Source organism: Canis lupus, chromosome 6, assembly GCF_048164855.1.
Source record: "Canis lupus baileyi chromosome 6, mCanLup2.hap1, whole genome shotgun sequence".
NCBI lineage: Eukaryota > Metazoa > Chordata > Mammalia > Carnivora > Canidae > Canis > Canis lupus.
In genome coordinates, this window is record NC_132843.1 from 32863773 (window position 1) to 32878192 (window position 14420).

Here is a 14420-nt window from a genome sequence, read left to right on the forward strand (position 1 = left end):
GCCCAGTGACCATTTGGTAGTAAATGTGTGATCTGGGATGGCAGCAGTGCTGGAGGGGCAGAGGGTTCGTGCCTCCCACTTTGAATAACGAGCAGAGCCAAGAACTAAGAGCTTCCACAGCCCTTCCTCCGCTTCTGCAACCCTTGCTCTGTATCTTGGTGTCTCAGGAAAATGATGGATGGGTTCTGGAGTGAAACGCTGGTATGACAAGAGGTACACCAGAGTCACAAGAATGCAGCTGTTCTCCTTTATTGGCCACCAAGATTGGCTGATGTAAGACAATCATCTCTGTTTCCTGGCCGCAGCCCCTCATTGGTCCAATTAGGCTTGCTGTGTTATGGCCCTGGTGTTGATCTTCTTAAATACAAACAGCAGAAAATATCCTGGTATCAGAACTTTAAAAATGAAAGGAATCCATGTTAGTTAATATCTTCAGCTGATACTATGCAAGCACTCCACCTCCACCCGATAGATGAGAAAAATATGTCTGATCTCTCCATTTCTTCTGCCACTGTTATGGTCCAGGCCATCACCATTTCAGGCCTTGGTTTAATTTTTCAGCCTTTGTTGTGTCACCAGTCTTCCCTGCCTCCAGTTCTCCATCTTAATATATCCGGCTCACTGCTGCCGGAATGATTCTTTCTAATACTATCATTCGTCTGCTCAGGAGACTGTTGTGTGCCCTACCATGCACAGGATAAAGAATAAACTCATTAGCTGTCTACTGAAAGCTGTGCAGAAGCCACGTTTATGTTCCATCACCACAAACATAGGATAGGTTGGCTTCTTTGCTCTCCCCCAACTTGGCCATTTTTCCTCCCCAAATGCTACATACTTTCACAGGATGGTTTCCTGCTCTGAGATGTGATCTACTTCTCTATGTCACCTGGATATATTTTTATGCATTGATTGACTCACTTGTGGCATTCCAGGCATGCCTCTCTCATGGGACCTTGACCTTGGCGGGGGGTCGGGAGGGGTAGGGTGGTGGTGCAGAACCTGTGGTTCCCTAGTTTGAGGCATATACATTTGATTGAATGGAATTAACTACAGGTTTCTGCTCATGTTCTTTCTCCTTTGGGAATCTTCTCCTAAACCTTGCCTCCAGCCATGTTTCCTCCAACTGCACTGCATTCTGTAACTTATTGAGTTCTTTTTATCTCTCAAGATCCTGCTTATACATCAAGCTGTTTGTGAAACCTCACCAAGCTCTCTCCCCTCCGTTTACCTTCGTTGCAAGCAGTTGGGGAGAAGCAGCCAGGTTACTCAGAGTTGTGTTTTCACACTACAGCCCAGGTCCCCCATGCTTGTTTGGGGGATGAATATTATTAATTTTAATTATTTTTAAAAATATTTTATTTATTCATGAAAGACACAGAGAGAGGCAGAGATATAGGCAGAGGAAGAAGCAGGCTCCCTGTGGGGAGCCCCATCTGGGACTCGATCTTGGAACTTCAGGGTCACACCCTGAGCCCAAGGCAGACGCTCAACCACTGAGCCACTCAGGTGCCCCTATAAGTTTTAATTCTGAGACACTATACAAGGAGATTATATAGGTAGGGCTGGTAACACTAACTTTTTTTTTTTTTTTTAAATACATGAAGGGATAAGATTTGCATGAAATGGAATCTGGCCAAGATCAGAGTTGGAAAGAAGAAGATGTGGAATTCAGATCATTATTTATGAATTCAACTGAATGATTTTTTCACTGTTTCCATAGTGAGGTGATTGCCAGAGGCCCCTCCCCACAGATTCTAGAAATCCTAGCTATCCACCTGGATTGCCCCAAGCTTTCAGTATGATGCTTCCATATCCCCCTCACCCCTGAGCCTCCACTGATCTCTGGCTTCTCTGTCAGTTGGCTGGGCTATTTGTATGCGTGTTGACATTTGTGGAGTTCCTAGGTACTAGAGATTTCATAGTTGTTATGCAATTCTTACAAAAACTCTTTTCCCTACCTATTTATTATCTCTTATTAATGTCACATATTTCGTAAATTTCTCAGTAGGAGAATAAAAGCTTTTAGTAGTTATTTGTATCAACCTACTTGTAAGAGAAGCCACACTCCAATTCTTATCTTCTGTCTCTGATTCCATGGTATTTCCATCAAGACCACACTGCCCAATTAAGGAGCAGAGGGAGTTAGGGCCTCTTGGATGTGAGTGTGTCACATTCTTAATAACACATATTTGAAAAATTCCTTGTATTCTCCACCTTTTAGAAATCCTCCTTCTTTGGGAATCTAACAAGCAACTGACCAAACACTAAAATGGAAGATCATCTTTGGCCCATTTTGTTCTTCGTAAAACAAGAAAAGCACAATTTCTTTATCAGTAAGTACATTTTTTTTCCTGCCTGTTGCACAACTCTATTTCAAAAGTCCCTATCCTTTTGGTGCAAGTGCTATGTTATTAGATAACCCAGCTCTACTGGAGCAAAATGACAAGGGAAGAGAGGCATTCTCCTGAAAATACCTGTTCGATATGTTGTTCTTGAATATACCTTCTGCCATGGGCAGTGTTTCTTTTTTCTGTGAAGTTGAGGTATTAAGGGAATGTGGGCTTTCTCTAACAACAAAAAAGAGAGCGTGGAATTTGGGGGGAAAGAAACATATTTCAAAGCTATTTAACATCAAGAAACTCATGCAACTCAGTAGATAGGGCATGTTAGAAATAATATTGTGTGCTCTGGCCAAAATTACTTAATTATCTGGATCTTTTCTGGACCTGGAAGGTCACTTTGTCCACATGATTATAAAGGGCCCAAGTTTAAACACAAATTACATAAATGGTCACTTGCTTGGAGAAGCTTAAAGAGATGAGAGATGAGTGATGGAATCATTGATTTAAAGGGCTATAAGAAATCTTAGAGAGTATCCTCTGGAATGATGTTTTGCAAACCACTGGTCATAACCCTTTAGTTAGGCATGAAATCAATTTAATGACAGCATTTAAAAAATTAGAATAGAACAGACCAGTACAGCAGAGTGCACTGCATATAATATTAGTGAGTTTTCATGGAATTTTTATTTTTATGCATACATACTCAGTGTTCAATTTAAAACATATCTGTATATTTCTTACAGTGGGTCATATCAAAATTCTTAAAACCCATTACCCACTAAATTACATGAGAACAGGGAACTGAATGTCCTATGGCTAGCACCCAAAAAAGGTATTCAAAAAATATTTGTTGACTGATCTAGTCCACCTCTTTTATCTTACAGTCATAACACTGTGGCCTAGAAAGGTGAAATGCTTTCTCTAAAATCATAAAACTGGTTCATGACAGAGTCAGGAGTTCTTGGTACTGAGTTATAACCTAAAATGCTTCTACTGTTTCTTTTTCTTTTTCTCTTTTTTTAAGATTTTATTTATTTTTGACACACACACACGCAGAGAGAGAGAGAAGAGGCAGAGACACAGGCAGAGGGAGAAGCAGCCTCCATGCAGGGAGCCCGACGTGGGACTCAATCCTGGGACTCCAGGATCACGCCCTGGGCTGAAGGCGACGCTAAACCACTGAGTCACCCAGGCTGCCCTACTCTATCTTTCAAGAAAAACTTTTTGGTAGCATTGTCATTGCATTGGCAATTGAAACCATTTCCCTTAAAACATGAATCCCCTGGGGTGCCTGTATGGCTCAGTCGAGCCTGTGCTGAGCATGGAGCCTGCTTAAGATTCTCCCCAGGACTCCGGGGTCGCTCAGTGGTTAAGTGTCTGCCTTCAGCCCAGGGCATGATCCTGGAATCCTGGGATTGGGTCCCACATTGGGTTCCCTGCATGGAGCCTGCTTCTCTCTCTGCCTATGTCTCTGCCTCTCTCTCTCTCTCTCTCTCTCTGCGTCTCTCATGAATAAATAAATAAAATCTTAAAAAAAAAAAAAAGATTCTCTCTCTCCCTCTGTCCCCTGCCACCATGCTCTCTCTCTCCTTCTCCGAAAATTTTTTAAAAATTAAAAAAATATATATCATATTAGAAAATGTCATAAAATGTGAATCCCCTTTCCATGGATTTGATATATTCCTGGTCTCCCCAGGGCTTGTGGGTCTTCCTACTATACCCATTCACCTTTGCCCTGGGCTTGGTACCTGTCCTCAGACCACTGACTATCATCTCATTCCTGAGCTTGCTTAGACTTTTGGTCATGGTCTCCCTTACTTTGGCCCCTGCCATGTTGTGTTAGATGCCAAACCCCATCACTCAGACATGGTCATCATTAACTCACACTTTTTTAAAAAATTCATTTTGCTTAGTTGTAGTAATATCACAAATTTGCATTTTGCTTTCTTCTACTGACATTTTATTCAAATGCCTATAGCAAGAGGACTCAGAAATAGGGTGGCTTTTCAGAAGACAAAACCCTGAGTTATGTTACATGTTAATTGGATTTTGATTGTAGGAATCTTTATTTCCCAAGAGTAAAGGAGATGCATCTTTATATCAGGCTATAGAAAACCCAATAGCCATTGAGCCATTGTGTGTTAGAGCAGCGACAGTGGAAACCAACAATCTTCTCCTATTTGGTGCTTCTCTCCATGATGGCATGGCTCTGTCTAGAACCCCTCTTCTCTCCCCCAGTGCTAAGCCACTGTTGGCTGTAAAGGGGAGGATGCCATTGTGAAGTAGTGACTTGTGCTGATGGAGTAATGCACTATTTCTTTTGTACTTGGGTCTTGTTTCAGAGAGGGAAAACTTCTTCCTGTTTTGATAATTAAATAACTCCAGGGACTTGGAAAGACAGAGTAACACAGACTTGTTAAAGAACAAAGGTAAGATGACATATTGTATTTTTTAAAACATCAGATTAGAAGTGAGGTGATTGGAGCTTAATTCTGTCTCCAAAAACTTGTAGTTTGGGGACCAGTCACTTCCTTTGTTTAAACCTCAGTTTTTGCATCTGCAAAATGGAGATTTGGTAAGATCAGTAGTTCCGAACCTTGATATCAGGATCACCTGAAGAGTTAAAAACAAAAACAACAAACTGATAGATGGGCTCTACCTATAGAGATTCTGATTTAAATTGGACTAGTGTGGAGTCCAATTTAGGTATCAAAACAAAATTCCTCAGATTATTATAATGTATAGTTAGGTCTAGGTGACTCAGGGTCTTTCAAGATCTGATCTATTATGATAATTACAGTGAAAGCATGCAGGTATTAGGCAAATAACTATTTTAGCTATGGTAGAAATACAACTCACACTAGAATGAGAAAAAAATGAAAAGAAGATGTTTAATGACTCTGGGCTTCAGGGCTTCCCAGTTTGAACTTTGTTTTCATCTGTGGTTTGATCTTATTTTCTCCTTGATGCAGTTTGGCTCCCAATATTTGCCAAGGAAAGTTGGTGGCCCTGGATTCACCTATTGCAGATTCACCTACTGTGGATTCCTCAGTGGAAAAAGGAATTTCTTCCTTCTAATAACTGTATATCAACTCCAGAGATGGGCTCTCAGTGGTCTTGCTTGGCTCATCTGTCCCTCTCTTGGTGTGTTGGGTTGTGTGATTCACAGTCTCACTAGATGGCAGCCATGGTCATGTCCTAGACAGATCTCTCATCTAGAGTATCTGCTGTGGGGAGCATAGCTGACTGAGTGCCTTGAGCTGCTGCTCCTTTGGATCTACTACATCTTTCGGGCCAGGCCACATTTTCACTGGGCCACTCCCAACCAGTGACCAAGCACAGTGAGGGAACTCAAATCAGGCCATTCCTGTCTGATGAGGGATTCCTCTAATGGGCTCTAGTGAGTTCAGGGGACTCCTCCACCCCCACCATTGGTCTGGCTGAGACTCTCAGAACTGCCTTATAGTCTGAAGCCCTTTCTACCCAATTATTCCTCCCCTTTCTTCTTTTATAGATGCCAGACCTGCATCAGGGTCTAAAATGAAGGTTCTCATTATGTATTTCTGCTCTCTCCTTAATCCTTCACTGGAGTTTCCTCCTAGAAATATCTTGCTTACTCATCCAGACCTAGTGTGTACTTCTGGGAGGACCTGAACTAATTCAAATTAGAAATGTGGAATGAGGAGGAGATGGTTCACCTAGGGAAGGATGTCAGGTGTTTGAAAGAAAACAAATGCCCACTATAGGCTGTATCTTTGGGTCTCTGTCCAGAATGGGTTACTCTATAGAGAGGATACAGGACAAATGATAATACTGAGCAACTAGGCATGTTTCAAACCCTCAGATATCTTTTCAAGGAAACTGATATTCCTAATGGCCAGTGAAACCCTTCAGGACATCAGATCTTAATATGTTGAAGAGTTTGTTAAAACGAACTTAATCAAGATGCACATCCAGAGTTGGTATGTGTATCACTCTGCAGACCTCAGCCTCCAAGCCACTTTTATTACTACCATTACACTACCTATTTGATGTTTCCAGAGCCAATTTAACTTTTTTTTTTTAATTTCAGGAAAGAGAAATACTATTTCTGCTCATTATTTCGGCCTGCAAAAGCTAATATTTTGTTGTATTTGCTTCATATTTGGTTTTTGGCTTTTGTTTAATGATTCCACTTTTTTAGGAATCAGGACCTGAAATGCAAGGTTTTTAGAGGAGAGTAAGCTGAATTCTCCCATTACTCCTCAAGACTTAGCCTCAAGATGTCAGCCCCGTGATCCACTGATTTTCATGGAGTTAATCCACTTGATATTCATGAATTCTTTCTTTGGGGAAAATTATTTGAAAGCTTATTATTATACTAGTGATCCTGAGAGGAGTTACTTTCAAATTTGATCATCTTTTATAAGCTCTTCAATGTGAGCTACTTATTAGCTCAGATTTCTAGCTGGCAGCTTGCTGAGAGCAGGACAAGGAAGGAGCAGTATAGTTGCAGTGAATTTGGGGGCAAGGAGCAGAAATATCTGCAGTACAGGGTGCTGGCTTCACAGGCTGGCTCTAAGGGCCACAAGGGTCATGAGCGTGAGCTATCAGGGGCCACTGGGCACCTCTAGGAGACTATGAAATGAGGAAACAAGGAGATTGAAGAAGACATGGGGGAAGATGACAGCAGAGGTTTTCTGCTTTGTGATTTTGCCTGGGACCTGGCTTGGACTCCGCTCTGCCTTTGCAGCAAGATGTGCAAGAGGTACAGTGACACCCTGAGTAGAACAGGTGGTCACAACCTCCCTTGCTTCTCTCTGGCCAGAAGGAGGCTAATGTCCAGCCCCTGGCGAGGCACACTCGACTCACCAGGCAGAGCACAATGAGCCGAGGATATTTGCCAACTCCCCTGCCCAGCCAAGCTGTGAGACCAACTGTTCCTTATTTTCCAGGCATCGAGCTGCTTATGGAATTTGCTCCTTCAGATAGGAGTTGTATCCAAATTCCTCTCCTCTGGATTTGCTTGATGTCCAAGCCTGAAGTCAAGCCAACATTGGCTATCATATCTTCTCCCAACCACACATTTAACAACCATAATAACCACACCACACATTTATGGTTCACTTCTTGTTTTCCAGGCCCTCTACATATTCTATGTGATTTGATACTAGAAACCAAACTCTATGTTGGGTTGGGAAATGTTATCACCTGTTTGGGGGGTATAAGCCTGAGGTCCAGAGAAGCTAGTATAAAGCCAGTGTCAGGGCTGGGAGTCCATCTATGGTCCAGGGATACCAGTCTTTTACCTCTTGGGAAGAAAATGTACATTCTAATTTTCTACTGGATAATATTTTCACTCTCTATGTCTTTTATTTTCAGGGTTTTTGTTGTTATTGTTGTTCTCAAGTAGCCAAATGAAGGAAAGGAAGGGCTTTCACATGGTGAGGCCCAAGGCCTATCCACTTGATAGGGCAAAAGTAGAACTTGTTGGAACAGATGGTTATGTTTTATAGGAGGAACATAAGAGCAGGAATAAGAAAACCTTAATTTTAGTTCTGACTTTTCAGTGAATTATCTCTGTGATATTCATAAAATACACTTAACCTCTCTGAGTTTAGTTCTCTTCTTAAGCAGGAATAATACTAACCTGCCATTTATACAGTTAGATTAAACTATAAAATAAAACTGCATTTAAAATTATAAAGCACCATTCAAGTAGAAAGGTATTTTTCTGCATTGTTTTAATTATTTTTACATAGAAGGACAAATAGATATCTGTTGGAGGAATGAATGAAGAGATGAATGAGTGATTTGGGTTTTTTGAATACTCTACAATTCTACATCTTCTGGAGCTCTTGCAATCTGTGCAATTCTTTGAATCCTCCTTCTTCCCAGTTTTTCACTGATTGAGGTTAGATTGTCTTTTCCCCTTTGCCTTTTACTGGATGATCACTGAAGAACTCAGTGCATGGTCACTATCCATGAACCCTAAGATTGTCTGTGACAGCCCCTCCCCATGCCTGAGAGCACTGAGAAAATACTTTCTGAGCCAAATGGCCTCACTTCCCACTCTGTTCTCCATTCTAGCCAGCAGTTTCTTAGAAGTTGCTGTCACCAAATTTGACTAACAGTGAAAGTCATGGATACTCAGGGAAGTGTAACACACTTACAGATTCAAAGAACCTTAGAGCTAAAGGAGTCTGAGACACCATCTTAACCATCTCCTTATCTTCCAGATGCAGCTCCTGAGGTTCACAAGGATCAAAAGGGCAGTACTGGGCTCACTTCAGCTACTTAGTGCCAGAATCACTAAATCCAAGACTCTAGACTTACCAGTGTGGTGGTCTTTCCAATTTCTAATTTTGGGAGGAGACTACAGAATGAGGAAGCCAAAGGAACCTCTGAGACTGTCTGTGCTTGGGGCTTTCCTCAGATACAAGAGTGAATTTCAGAAGGTTTGTGTTTGTTGTGCTCACCTCTCAATTTTGAAGACCTCCTTTTTTTTTTTTTTAAGATTTTATTTATTTATTCATGAGAGACACAGAGAGAGAAAGAGAGAGGCAGAGACACAGGCAGCGGGAGAAGCAGGCTGTGGGACTCAATCCGACATGGGACTCGATCCCAGGTCTCTAGGATCAGGCCCTGGGCTGAAGGCAGCGCTAAACCGCTGAGCCACCTGAGCTGTCTGAAGACCTCCCTTTAAAAACTTCCTTCTTCCAGTTCTATCCCACGGAAGCTAACTCTTCTAGGCAGTATTATTTTTCTGATTTATGCTTTAGGAGACTCAAGATTTAGTGCCTACCTTCTTGTTGTTTGTACACTTTCTATTTTTTATTTCATGGGAGGATGAATTCAGTGGATGACTCACACAGAGCTTATTGAGGAAAATGCTAGAGTGTTGATCCCACCTTTGTTCAATAATTTGGAAATTAGAGATATCTTATCAGGTTTGAACAAGCTGGAGCAGGCTGGAAAACTTCTCAGTGGTCAGATTTCTTTTCTGTCTTTTAGGGGGTGGGATGGGGATGGTCATTGCTTTAAATTTTGTGGGGAGCACAATTGGCTATGATATTGTCTTAGTTTCAGATGCACAGCATAATGATTTGCCATTTGTATACTTTGTGAGATCATCACCACAGATCCAGCCAACACCTACCACCACACACAGCCTCAGTATGCTTTCATATTTATGATCCTCTAAAAGCATTCTTTTTTTCTTGACTTATTCAACAAATATGTCTTGAGTTCCTATTATGTTCCTGGCACTGTAGGTATAGATCACTTAACATAGTTTACAGATCAACTGAAGGTAGTGACTCAGCTAAGCAGGGAGGAAACAAAGCTTAGAGTTGGGGCCTTCTGGTTGTAGGTTCAGTAATCTTTCTGATATATCATGTGGTGGGTCTCTTGACTTCTGCTCTAGGCTCAATTCCTCCAGAATAACACTATGTACTCATAGCATGAAACAATCATATAGATACAAAAGGTCAAAGCTTGGATTTGAATATTGTGGAGTAAGCATGCAGTTAGTGGCTGAATTTCTCACAGTTTAACTGTATGTGTCCCTTCTGATTATTCCACAGCCTTGTTATGCTGGTTGGTAGGTGTTTGAATGTTGTCTGGTTATGACTCCATCAACCCAGGCTGTGATTTCTTTGTTTATTGTTTATTTCATAAACATTTTTTAATTGTGGTAAGGTACACATAAAATGAAATTTACCACCTTAACCATATTTCAACATACAGTCCAGTGGCCTTAAGTATATACACATCTTGTGCAAGCAATCTCTGGAACCCTTTTCATCTTGTAAAACTGAAGCTCTGTACCCAAGAAACAACAATTCTCCATTCTCCGTACCCACCCCCCAACCCCCAATCCCTGGCAACTACCCGTTTATTTCCTGTCTCTGGCTTTGTTCTGTCAGACAAAGAGTCAGCATTCTGCACCCACACTCTTCTCTTCCTGTCCTCCCCATACAGTTATGCACATGCTCAGTGTCCTTGACATCTGAGCCAAGGATTATACATAAATTATGTTTTCTTTCTTATATATATTTTTTTGTTTTGTCCAGATTTATAATCACCTCATTTTAAAATTTGGTCATTTCTCTCCATATCTATTGCTAATTTTTCCCTCAAAATTTAGTGGCTTCTTACTCAAGGCCTTTATAAGGTTAAACATATCAGACCTTTCATGATCTCCTGGTTTTCTTGGAATGCTTCTCCTGAAGCCCTCTGTTCTTATACCGTTCCTATCTAGATGGGTTGTTTTCTAACAGGCCACATTGTTTTTGGACTGAATTAGCTGTTCAGCTTTGGAAATGGTGTCGGCCAGAACTATGCCAGCTTCTCACTGGTTCTGGTGTGGCTTATTCATTTATTGAACCCTTTTTTTCAGTTGTGCTCTGGGGCCAACCCTATGCCAGGCCATGGAAATGGGTCAGAGGGATGGTGTGGAGAGACCATAGCACAAACCTCAATTTCTTCTTCTAAAATTGGGACAATAAAGTTTATTTCACAGAGTCCTTCTGAGAATCAATGGTATAAGGTCTGTGGAAGCACTTAATGGTAACTCATGAGAGAAATAAGGGGTGGTATTACTTTTATGCAGGAAAGAGTCAAATAGTCATTGCACATAGCATCCTACTATCCTTGTAGGCAGGTACACTGATCTATAAGCTTCTCTTACATGGGAAATGGATGCTGTTCACTGTTGTATCTTTGGCCCTTTGCACTGTGTCTGACACATGATGTATGTTTGAGGAAATAAGGAAGTTGATACCAGAGGAAAAATACAGAAAATAAGTCCTATGGAAGTTCACAGAAGTGAATAAATTCAGTTATATGAAAAGATGTTCCAACAGCATTCATGGAGGCTTAATTGAAGGAAGACCTTTCTAAAAATAGAACTACTAACCATGCAATCAACGTCCAGTAGCGGAATTACTGGATCATATGGTAATTCTATTTTTTATTTTTTTTTAGAGGGGGAAGGAGAAGGGGCTGAGGGACAAGGACAAAGAGAATCTTTATTTATTTGAGAGAGAGAGAGAGGAGAGAGAGAGAGAAAGTGAGCATGAGTGGGGGGAGGGGCCAAGGGAGAAGGGGAGAGAGAATCTTTTTTTTTTTTTTTTAAAGATTTTATTTATTCATGAGAGACACAGAGAGAGAGAAAGGCAGAGACACAGGCAGAAGGAGAAGCAGGGAGCCTGATGTGGGACTCGATCCCAGGTCTCCAGGATCAGGCCCTGGGCTGAAGGCGGTGCTAAACCGCTGAGCCACCCGGGCTGCACAGGAGAGAGAATCTTAAGTAGACTCCTTTCTGAGCACGAGCCCGACCTCGAGCTCCATTTCAAGATCCATGAGATCAGGACCAGAGTCACAACCAAGAGTCCGATGCTTAACTGACTGTGCCACCCAGGCATCCCCAAAGAGAGAGTCTTAAGCAGGGTCCGTACCCATTGTGGAGCACTACATGGAGCTTGATCTCATAACCCTAAGATCATAACCTGAGCCAAAACCAAGAGCTGGATGCTTAACTGATTGAGCCACCCAGGTGCCCCTCTATTTTTAATTTTTTGAGGAACCTCCATACTGTTTTCCACAGTGGCTGGACCAGTTTACATTTCTAACAATAGCACATGAAGGTTCCTTTCTGTCCACATCTTTGTCAACACTTACTTTTTCTTGTGTTTTTGGTTTTAGCTGTTTTTATTTCACTCATGTGGAATTTAAGGAACAAGACAGGGACACCTAGGTGGCTCAGTGGTTGAGCATCTGCCTTTGGCTTAGGTCATGATCCCAGGGCCCTGGGATCAAGTCCCACATCAAGCTCCCTGTGGGGAGCCTGCTTCTCTCTCTGCTTACGTCTCTACTTCTCTATGTCTCTCATGGACAAATAAATAAAATCTTTAAAAAAAATAAGAGAAATGAGCACTAATGATAAAAAGAGACAAAAAAACAAAACAAAACAAAAGATTCTTACTACAGAGAACAAACTGCAGAAGTGGGTGGGGTTATGGGTGAAACAGTGTCATTATATAAGAGACACTTATCCTGATGAACACTGAGAAATGTATCGAATTGTCAAATCATTGTATTGTACACCCGAAACTAACACTGTATGTTAACTATACTTGAATTAAAACAAAAGACAAAACAACTTAAAAAAATCTGTGCTGCATGTAATAAAAATATAATAATCTTGTATGGGTGTATGGCTGCACATTTTCAAAGTAATTTTACAATAATCCCTTCATTTGATTCTTACTATGATTATAGTACTGTGAAAGTGATAATAATACATGCTAAGCACTATTCTACATATATTATTAATATATTATTACATTATATCAATTATTAATACAATACATGTAAATTCATTCAATACTCACAAAACCTTGTGAAGCAGGTCACTATGATCATCTCTGTAAGACAGACAATGAAACTAAGGCGCAGGAAGTTAAACAACCTCCCTAAGGTCACACAGCTTAAAAGTGGCAGAGCCGGGATTTGATAACATGCCTTCCAAAGCCCACGTCTGGTGCTCTTAACCATCACACCAAGTTGGGAGAGAAGCAAACCTGAGGCCTTTTGGCCCCGGTGTGAGCCATGCCTAAGTGATGCAGGCACCAGAGAGTGGCCGCCCCTCAAAAGAAGGCAGCTGACCCTCAATTCTGGCTGGTTTTTGCTGGGCTGGACTGCATGTCCACTTTGCCATTTCTGAACATTATGTGGCGTCCTCCAGTTTTTGAGTGTGTCCATTAAGTAAATATATGCTTTCTTGTGTGTGTGTGTGTGTGTGTGTGAGTGTGTGTGTGAGACAGCAGTGTTTACCCCACACAGACCGGGAGGGCGGTTTGGCTTGCGTGCTCTGCAGGCCCGTGGCCTCCAAGGTCACTGAAGCCTGGGGAAACGCCACCGTTGCAGGCGCGCGGCGAGAGCTTCAGTGACTCGCTTGAGGTGAGAACCGTTATTTGACTCCGGGTGTCACGAAGACCCAGCTTTTATCTTGCTGTCCTACGTGTTCTGTGTCGTGTTTCTGCGAAGGCGGGGTGAAGACAGACATACCTGAAGCGGGAGCCACGCTCCCTTCCATGGAAGGCATCTCATGTTCCCTGGGCTGGGGTGCACCGGCCCGAGGGGGCTCCTGGGTGGCAGTTGGTCAAGCATCCGGCTTTGCTTTTGGCTCAGCTGGTGATGGAGGGTCTTGGGATGGAGCCCCGTGTCCGGCTCTGCGCTCAGCACACGGTCTGCCTAAGACTCTTCCTGCCCCTTCCCCTGCGCTTGCTCTTTCTCTCTCAAAGTACGTAAATGAACCTTTAAGAAAAATGGCCTCGGATTCCTCGTCATTCCTGTCCTGGAGGGATGGAGAACGATTCTGCTCTCCTAGTGAATTGCTTGACCCGAGGAACATGGCAGGAGCGATGCTCTGAGGCTCCCGAGATTAGTTATAAGGGGCCTTAGAGCATCTGGTCGCCGAGCTCTGGGGACCCTTTCCCGGACCGAGCTGCGTGGAGAGGCCCCGGGCTCGGCTCGGCCCGCGGCCACCAGCAGGGCAGGCGCCCGGCCCAGGCTTCAGACACCGCAGGGGCCGCGGAATCCAGGTTCTGGCCTCTGCTACATTCCCGGCCCACAGAGGTGCGAGGCAAGTAAAGCCATGGTTTTAAACCACTACCTTTGGGGGTAGCCCGTGGCTCGGCGGGGGGCACGAGGCCGATACCTTGATGTGGTTCACCGGGGAGCGCCCCAGAGCCGCAGCCTCCCCGCCGCCCCTGTGCAGGGCCTCCCGGGGAGCCCTCAGGTGAGCCCGGCTTGTAAGAGAGGGCTTGGGAGCTTCCAGAACTTGTTGATTCACTTGTCGTTCGGATGCTGCTGACAGGTAGGAACCCCCGGACCGAGGGGGCGAGTGACACATGGGAGTCTGTGAGCCCGGCCGGGGACTTATGGGACCTTCGGGAGACCAGGGGAGTTGGGAGGGTGGACCAGGCCTCTGGAATGACCGCAGCCCCCCCCCCCCCCCCGGATTGCACCTGGAGTCACAGAGAGGCTTGGAGGGACTGTAGGGGGAAGACAGAGCCAAGTGTGGCCAGGGGC

The 14420-nt window shown here is 43.2% G+C and overlaps 1 long non-coding RNA gene across 1 annotated transcript; it reads right to left on the reverse strand.

Moving 5' to 3' along the window:
- Positions 1-233: 233 nt before the first annotated feature.
- Positions 234-13235, reverse strand: LOC140635189 (uncharacterized). The gene is made up of 2 exons (XR_012032556.1): positions 12719-13235; positions 234-395 (listed from the first exon to the last, which is right to left on the reverse strand). It is a non-coding gene; the product is annotated as an uncharacterized lncRNA (long non-coding RNA).
- Positions 13236-14420: the final 1185 nt, after the last annotated feature.